The following is a 9,487-nucleotide window of genomic DNA, read 5'->3' as shown; positions in this document are numbered from 1 at the left end:
CGAATTCTATAAACAGAAATTTTTGATGCGTGAACTGCAAATCTCTGCTAATACGGCTGTGGATTGGAAACAGTTGTGGAGAGGCATTAGGCACGAGTGTTTCGTGCAAGAACCGATTTTTTTAGGCGGTCTAGGGCATACAGTTGAGGTCGACGAAAGCTGTTTTGTCCGAAAATACTATCGAGGTGACAAGGTTAAGGAGCAGTGGGTATTCGGCGGATACGACAGAGCAGAGAAAGATTCCTCGTTCCTTTAGTTCGAAGAGACGCTGCAACTTTGCTGCCAATTCTACAACAATATGTGCGGCCTGGGACCAATATTGTTTCCGTTTTGTGCGGAGCGTCAAAAGTCCAGAATCTACGTAACCACCATTTGACTGTTAATCATTCCATGCATTTCGTTGATACAATTATTCACTCAGCTACTCATCGTGTTGAAGGCATATGGCAGAAAGAAAAACAGAAAAACAAGCGCATGTTTGGTACTCAGTGCAATATGCTGTCCAACTATTTGGCCGAGTTTCTATGGTGGCAACGCTTTGTATCAAACCCATTTCACAATTTAATTGACTTAAATGACAGTATGCTGCTTTACTGTTTCAAAACTGATGACAAATATTTCACATTCGTGATCAGCATAGTCAAACCGACTATAATCCGTAAAAAAAAGATCAGATCCCAAGTGGGCCCCCTAAACTCGCGAAGTGTCGAAAAACGTTCAGGAAATGGATTAAAATGGGAAAAATATTTATCCACGAAACTCTCAGTATACATAAGTGGTAGAAACGGGTGAAAAATTCTCAAAAGTATCATTGACTGGTTTTCTGCCAATAGTTTCACCCTGAATTTCACGTTCATTTCCGAATAACTTGCTATAGGAGTAGTATGTGGCACTCACCCGCGATCATCTTTTAGACATCTGTTTAAGGAGCTGGACACTGACAACTAGATAGTCTACTAAATCCTCATGGAGTTAAGAATGAGGTACATAATTACAATACCAGAAGAAAAAAATGACGTTCATTAACCAGCATTAAGATTGTAGCACAGAAAGGGGTTCACAACGATACAAAAAAATTTTTGAGCACTTACCCAGTGATATAATATGTCTGACGGCAAGGTGAACTGAAATAATTTGAAAAAGTTTTTCCTTGAAAACTATTTCGTAGAAGCGTTTCTGTGATTGTAATGTGTAAAAGCTGGTGGGTTGGAATTGCTAACTCAATCTGTATATCTTCATTTCCGGAAAGGGGGAGGGGGGAATTATATGGTGATGTTTATAGTACAAATTTGCAATATGAATGTGAAATGACTCGTTCCACATGACGATTTATCGTGCAAAGAGATCCCTGAACAAATGGTTCAAATGGCTCTGGGCACTATGGGACGACGTCTGTGGGTATCAGTCCCCTATAACTTAGAACTACTTAAACCTAACTAACCTAAGGACATCACACACATCCATACCCAAGGCAGGATTTGAACCTGCGACCGTAACAGCAGCGCGGTTCCAGACTGAAGCGCCTAGAACCGCACGGCCACTAAGGCCGGCGATCCTTAACATTTAAAGCACAAACTCTCGGAAAGGAAATTTTCTTAAAACCTGATTGCACCAACTTTCTTCGAATGGTTGATGAAACCGTTAATAACTATTAATGCTGCTTCGTCCTCACAGTGGAAGAGGCACACGGATTCGAGGATTTATCACCATACTTCGTCCTCTTACGGCAGTTCTTTTAAACACACTGTAAGGACATACAGCCCACATTGTCCGTAGACGAACTTGAGACTTCTATTACTTATTTCACTGCGCTTTCACTTTTATGTTGTGGGTGGAATACACTCCCGTCTTTATCTCTTCATGAGAGATAAGACATCACAACCCTTTTGGTTATTAAGAGTGATGCTTCCTTTTTACCTTTGTAGTTTCTACAGTTGTGGAAACTCGCGACACGGTGGGATAAATTCTAATAAAACTATTTCACTGAATATGAGCGGCGAAACTTCGTGTTTCCAAGAGCTTTTCGACAAAAAGCTGAACAAGATGCCAGCAGTTATCGGTCTATGCTTGGCAAGTTACACAGCACGGTAATTATATAGTTACGTTAATTAACTGAAGTGAAATCTGTTTTATAGCGTACTGGGGTGGGGGATCTTCACGCTACCCTGTGTGTACCCACTACTCCGCGATGAACTGAAACGTTCTCGCAGCCACGCTATTTGTAGAAGCTGTGACCGGCTCAACGCGTTACGCACCATTATTTACTTGTAATTACGGGACACCCTTTGTGCTCGTCTTCCAACACCGTTGCCAACTGCAGTGAACCCTTCCAGTAAGTATTCTACGCAGTGAAGATTCTGTGACATTTGACTACAGAGCGCAACTACGAAGCTAAGTGTCCCTAATTAATTATTACACAAACCGTCAAAAACCCCGAATTAACATTTATTCAAACTAGTTTAACTGCTAGGAGTATGCTGAAGCAACTAATTTTTCACCTTTTCCCGAAGTGTAAGTGAAAATGAAAATCCTCTAAGGAATTAAAGTAAACCACAGTTCGCTAAACACAGCAAGCACTGACATCACGCATAAACTTCTTCGTTGCCCGCACATAAACACGGAAAACTCTTTAACGGCTGCGCTGCGAGGCGTATCAGCAAAGAATGATCCGTACTTACCGAGAACTGCGCAGTCAGACATCAAGCAACATAGAGATACAGACCAAGGAGGCACTGCTCGCGGAATACGGACGACCGCATTCGTAGCTGTCGTCCTCGTCTCCATTTCGTTATCTACATGCAAGTCGCCGAACTGGGGTAAAATAAAATCATTCGCGGCAGGCGGCCGAACACCCAGAAACGTAACTTCCGTCCAGAATACTCCCATTTTACTATAAACTCCGGTACAACTCACAATCCCCACGCAAACGAAATCCTCGCGCCGTAAGGCCGAACTGTGGCACTCAACGTTTACACTGAGAGTTAATGGGTTACCACCGCTTGGACAGACACCAACTGAATAGACCCCAGCGCCTTCCATACCAGCAATCGACACGAATCACATCTCGATATCAGACAGGTGTCGCAATCTACAAATTTGTAGAGAACTCTCAGGGCAGGCTTTCCAGTCATGATTGTCGATACCGGATGTATATTTTAATATGAAGAGTCTTGGTTTCTGGCACTTTGCAGCGTATTAAGTTATGGATGAGGTGTTACCTGTAGTAATTCGCTGGGCTACGGAAAATAGTTTCAGTTATCTATGAAGGAAATTTAGTCAACGCGATATTCGACTTTAGTAGGGAAGAGAGCACACTAGCTTCCACCGCATCGTTTCTTTCCTTATTTGGAGGTGAAACTGAGAGAAATATTCAAACTAATAAAAAATATACTGCGCATGGTTATGAGTTTGCCACGGGAAAGACACTTTACAAATGCAATACCATGATGTGGTTAGTAACTTTACGCATATCTACGCAAATATAAGTAAACCTTTTAGCATGCTGAATCATTACTATGTTTTTTAACCTTCAAGCCGTCGATGTTACATTCTTCTGTGTATTAGACCCTGGTTGTTACTGAGCACGATCGACCATGGCTGTTTGAAGGCTCTTTGACCGTAAAACACTACTGTGCATTCCACGTAAAAAGTAAATATTCGCTCGGACTTCGTAAAAATAGATCTTCAGGTCCGACCTGTTGAGAATCGTTCGTTTCGCCTTCAAATAACGTGACCACAATTCCGTGATGCATCTACCTGGAAAATATAAAATCATTAAAGAAATTCAATACGGTAATGCTAAAAGGTTCACTACAATAATTGCCGACACATATATATATGAATCATAACCTTATGTTCCATAAAAGATGTATAACATACGGATTTCGGCAACCTACCTTTTAGTACATCGCATGTCAAAACAGAAGTGAATCATAAGAAGAGAATGTCTCCGTTTCTTCTCAAAATCACTTGTTTCTTTCGAAAAATTAACGGAGTTTTTGCTACAGAGGTTTCCTTTTCACGTTTTTGAACTTTTCATTAATATCTGTTAGTTAATCATTGACATTGTATATTACTCGTGGGAGAGGTTAAATAACGATTTGAAATTTTCTGCGTAAAGGAAGGACTGAAACGCCTTTTTTTTTATTTTCGCTTCACTGACCTCCTGAATTCTGCATGTTTCCGTATAACAGCACCTCTCATCTACGATTGGGCTGGAATTATTAAAATGGAAATTTGAGGTGGTTACTTGACTAGAGTACATGCAGTTTCCGACGTTCACACAATCTTACAAGTTAACAAAAACTGATTATTCTCCGCAAAACATTTGAGCATTTAATGACTCATTCAGGAAGTCTGGATACATTTTGTTCTTAGTCTGGACAAATATTTTGGTTTTTTAACCAGTTTGGCAGCGTATTGAGGAAACCGCACTAAATCACCAATCTGAATCTTCAGACTTCCTTATTTTCAATATTTTTGATTGTATTGGTTTCAGTGACTGGTACATTTATGTAACTTGGGAAACGCCATGGAATAAGTACTCAGTTTGTAAAAAGGCAAAGAACAATTTTAGTATTTTTAGTTGCGAGATAAGTAGAATTAATTTTTCAGTAGGTTTCCTTGATTTTTTCAATATTACTTTGAAATTTAGAGTTCATTTGCGTTAAGGTGATGAATTTAAAGGTATTTTCTAGAACGACTTCTCTTTGTGTTTCATTGTGATCGTATTATACAGTTTTGATTTCAGTTTGCATACTAGATAAGTATATTTTACAGAAGTGAATAAGAAAATAGGAATGCACGTAAGCTACTGTAAACATCATAGTGAATGTTTTACCGTAGCCAAAATAGACACGAAGCCCTTACTTATTACCATAATACAAGTTTATATGCCAACTAGCTCCGAGGATGATGATGAGATTGAAGAAATGTATGATGAGACGAAAGAAATTATTCAGGTAGCTAAAGAAGACGAAGATTTAATTGTGATGGGGACTGGTTTTTGCCAGTAGGTAAAGGAAGCGAAGAAAGAATAGATGGTGAATATGGGCTGGGAGAAAGGAATGAAAGAGGAAGCTGGCTAGAAGAATTTTGCACACCTTAATCATCGTTGACACTTGGTTTAAGAATCATAAAAGAAGGGCATATACGTGGAGACATCGGAAGGTTTCATGTTAATTCTATAATTGTAAGACAGATCTAGGGGCCAAATATTAAACTGTAAGATTTTTCCAGGGGCAGGTGTGCACTCTGGCATTTTATTGGTTATGAAATGTCCACTAAAACTGAAGAAATTGGAAGAAGACGGGAAATGAAGGTGATGGGACTTGAATAACGTAAAGAAAATTAATTTCTTATTACTGATGTACAGATAATTGATAATTCAACACTCGTACCAAAGATTAATTTGAGAAGGATTTAACACTGGCGGACAAAAGAAGATTTACGCTCTTCATTTATTAGTTTTAGTAACAGTTGCCATTCGTTGTTCTTATACCCTGGTAACTAGACGTATAAACGAAGTGGTTGTTATTCTCAAGTGAAATTATGCTGAATAATGAAAGCAACTTCTGAAACAATATGAGTTTCTCGTTTACAATACCATGGATCCCAGCTCCTGTAATTATTATTAATTTAATTTTGGATGGGGAATTTAGATGCAGGCAATTATCTTCATGACGGCGCTGCTCAACTATAGAGGTACGTGAATGCGTTTATCCTTTTCCCTTCGTGCCCAATTTCAATATTTAGGTCATAGTTGCCGCGACATTCGGAACATGCAATCTTTCTTTTCATTTAATTACGAAGTCCGATCATTTTCTTACTCAGGCGAATAAATTAATTTTAACCACAATTCTTTTTACGCATGCCACGGGGAATGATGGACACTAGAATGTACGTGCCTCTATCCCGATCGTGCGTTCGCGTACAACTGAGTATGTACCAACGTAACTACACTTATGAGCTATTTCCCTTACAGTATCAATTCTTATTTTGAATCACTCACTCGCAAATGTACGTGCCCTTTTGTTTTGTGTAGTCAGTCCTTAATAACGTTACTTTTAATATTCAGTGGCTTAGTTTCCACAATTGACCTTTGCCTATGTCGCAACGGCGCTTCACGTGAAACATTTACTACCCGATATTCGTACTAACTGTTATTTCAAAATTGCAACACCGGCTGACTACGTTTCTAACAATTTAGCGGGGCGGTTACAGTACGTTAACAGAACTATAGGTTGCTTTTAGTCTCAGAGGCAGCATTAAGCAACAATTGACTAGAACAAGAGAAAAGAACACAGTTGAAGACGAACGAGCAGCTTTGAGAGATGAAATAGTGACCAGGCAGCAGAGGATCAGATAGGTAAAGAGATAATTCCTAGTAGAAATCCTTGGATTACACGAGAGACATTCAGTTTAATTGATGAAAGGAGAAACAATAAAAAAATCCATGAAAGAAGAAACTATACAAAAACCATGAAAGGAGAAACTACAAAAAATCCATGAAAGGAGAAACTATAAAAAATCCATGAAAGGAGAAAATATAAAAAAATCCATGAAAGGAGAAACTATAAACAATCCATGAAAGGAGAAACTACAAAAAATCCATGAAAGGAGAAAATATAAAAAAATCCATGAAAGGAGAAAATATAAAAAATGTATGAAAGGAGAAAATCTAAAAATGCATGGAAGGAGAAAATATAAAAATGCATGAAAGGAGAAAATATAAAAATGCATGAAAGGAGAAAATATAAAAATGCAGGAAAGGAGAAAATATAAAAATGCAGGAAAGGAGAAAATATAAAAATGCATGAAAGGAGAAAATATAAAAATGCAACGAATGAAGCACGCGAAACGGAAACAAATGTTCAAAAAATCAAGTTAACAGGAAGTGCGAAATGGCGAAGCAAGACTGGCTAGAGGACAAATGTGAGGGTCAAGGGAACTAGAACCAATGAGATAGGCCATTCCGGCGTGTCGTACGGCTACTGGCTAACGCGAATGACGTCAGCAGGTATACTGTTCTACCGCGGTACTGATGCACATTATTAAGCATCGCAAGAGACTAAAATTATAATAAATGAACACCTCTATGTCACAGTAACAGCCACCTTGAAGGACGTAAAAGTAAGAGCTAGCACTCACTGTAACACACTGTAATTCAGGAAGATCATGAAGCAACTCACTAAAGATTTTACTTCATGGGGATTTTATAAGTAATCTGTTTTAGATTGTGTGTACATATGCCTTTTTCAAAAGAAGGTTCTTGGTCTTACGTAGAGAGAAACCATTTTGTGATGCATTTCGGTAAACTTTGAAGATATTGTAGAAATTATCTTTTGCATCAGTCCGTCACACTTAGCAATATGTCGCCCATGAAAACTGCAAAATATCACTTAAAACTCCATTAATTTATTGAACCGATCAATTGAAGGAGAAGAGAGCCTATGCCAGTCATTAATGGTGATGTAGTCTGAATCCGGAAGACGATTCTCTGAGAGTGAGCCCAAGAAACTGTAATGTAAGATCGAATCTGGCCTGGTCTGAAAAACTGCCTAATTTGTTGTTTTATTGCAGAAAACAAACTGACTATTGACTCTAAATAACTGAAAGTATGAAGTCATCCAGATGAATACTAAATGAAATCCTCCATATTTGCGTGATTTATCGTGTAACGGGAATTTAAAGGCGGTAAATTCAAGTAAATACTTAGGAACTACAATTACGAATAACTTACATTGGAACGATCACATAGATAATGTTGCTGGGAAAGCATACCAAAAACTGTAATTTATTGACACAACTGGTAGAAAACGCAACAGTCTATTACAGAGACGGCTTCCATTACGCCTATCCGCCTTCTTCTGGAGTATTGCTGTGTAGCGTGCGATCCGCTTCTGACAGGATTGATGAAGGACTTCGAAAAAGTTTGAAGAAAGGAACTTCGTTTTGTACTATCGTAAAGTAAGGGAGAGAGTGCCTTGCTTATGATACGTGAACTGGAATGCTATCATTAAAACAAAGGCTTGTTTCGTTGCAGTAGAATCCTCTCGTGAAATTTCCAACACTAAGATTTTCCACCGAATTGGAAAATATTTTTCTTGGCGCCCATCTACATAGGGAGAAATGAGCACCGAAACAAAATAACAGAAATCAGAGTTCGCACGGAAGTATTTACGAGCTCGTTTCTCCTGCGATCTGTTTGGGAGTGGAATAATAGAGAAATAGCTTGAAGATGATAGGATGAACCGTCAGTCACTTAATTACGAAATGCAGTGTAGTCACCTAGATGTAACAGAAGCAAGTCTCTTTACTTCCACAACATACTCCGAATACTTAACTTGCAGGCCCTTCTTAATTTTTTTTTTCAAAAAATGATTCTAAGCACTATGGGACTTAACTTCTGAGGTCATCAGTCCCCTAGACTTGGAACTACTTAAACCTAACTAACCTAAGGACATCACACACATCCATGCCCGAAGCAGGATTCAAACCTGCTACCGTAGCAGCAGCGTGGTTCCGGGCTGAAACGCATAGAACCTCTCGGCCACAGCGGCTAGCCCTTAACTCTTGTGCAGAGAGGTGTTCAGTATTCTGCTGCATCCATTTTCAATAAGCCACCGAAAGAATTCAAAAATCTTAGCAGTAATCCACGTGCTTTCAAATCGAAACTGAAGAGTTTTCTCATGGGCAACTTCTTCTGTTCTGTCTAGGAGTTCCTTGAAAAATTAAGCTGCCTCTTATGTTATATTGTTCAATGTGTTTACTAAATTTTTGGTTTGTCGATTCAAAAACATTTTATTTTATCTGTATTATTTTTGTGTTACAATTTCATGTACTGTTCCATTACCTTGAAGATTTGCCCCTCAATTTGGTCCAACGAAACTAGTCGTGTAAATAAAAATAAATAAAATAAGAGTTGAGCGACATGAACGAGAGGCAGTGGTTGTGAAGGGAGTAAGATAGGGATGTAGCCTATTCCCGATGTTATAAAATCCGTACATTGAACAAGCACTAAATGAAATCAAAGAAAAATTTGGAGTAGGAATTGAAGTTTAGGGAGAAGAAATAAAAACTTCGAGATTTGCCAGTGACATTGTAATTCTATCAGAGACAGCAAAGGACTTGAAAGAGCAGTTGAACGGAACGAACAGTTTTTTGAAATGGGGTTATAAAACGAACATCAACAAAGCAAAACATGGATAATGGGATGTAGTCGAATTAAATCATACGATGCTAAGGAAATTAGAAAACGAGACATTCGAAGTCATAGGTAAGTTTTGTTGTTTGGGCAGCAAGAAACTGATGATGGTGGAAGTAGAGGGGATATACACTGAGAAGCCAGAACATTATGACCACCTACATAACCGCCGGTATATCCACTTTTGGCACTGAGAACAGTTGTGATACATCATGGTATGGAAGCAAAGAGGCATTGGTAAGTCGCTGGAGGGAGATGGTACCACATTGCACACACAGGTCA

The 9,487-nt window shown here is 38.8% G+C and overlaps 1 long non-coding RNA gene across 1 annotated transcript; it reads right to left on the bottom strand.

The window, feature by feature from the left end:
• Positions 1-1,522: 1,522 nt before the first annotated feature.
• On the bottom strand, positions 1,523-3,066 carry LOC126278284 (uncharacterized). The gene is made up of 2 exons (XR_007550682.1): positions 2,914-3,066; positions 1,523-2,811 (listed from the first exon to the last, which is right to left on the bottom strand). It is a non-coding gene; the product is annotated as an uncharacterized LOC126278284 (long non-coding RNA).
• Between the last annotated feature and the right edge of the window lie 6,421 nt (positions 3,067-9,487).

Source organism: Schistocerca gregaria, chromosome 6, assembly GCF_023897955.1.
Source record: "Schistocerca gregaria isolate iqSchGreg1 chromosome 6, iqSchGreg1.2, whole genome shotgun sequence".
In the NCBI taxonomy this organism is placed as follows: Eukaryota; Metazoa; Arthropoda; class Insecta; order Orthoptera; family Acrididae; genus Schistocerca; species Schistocerca gregaria.
This window is presented reverse-complemented; position numbering and strand designations above follow the sequence as displayed.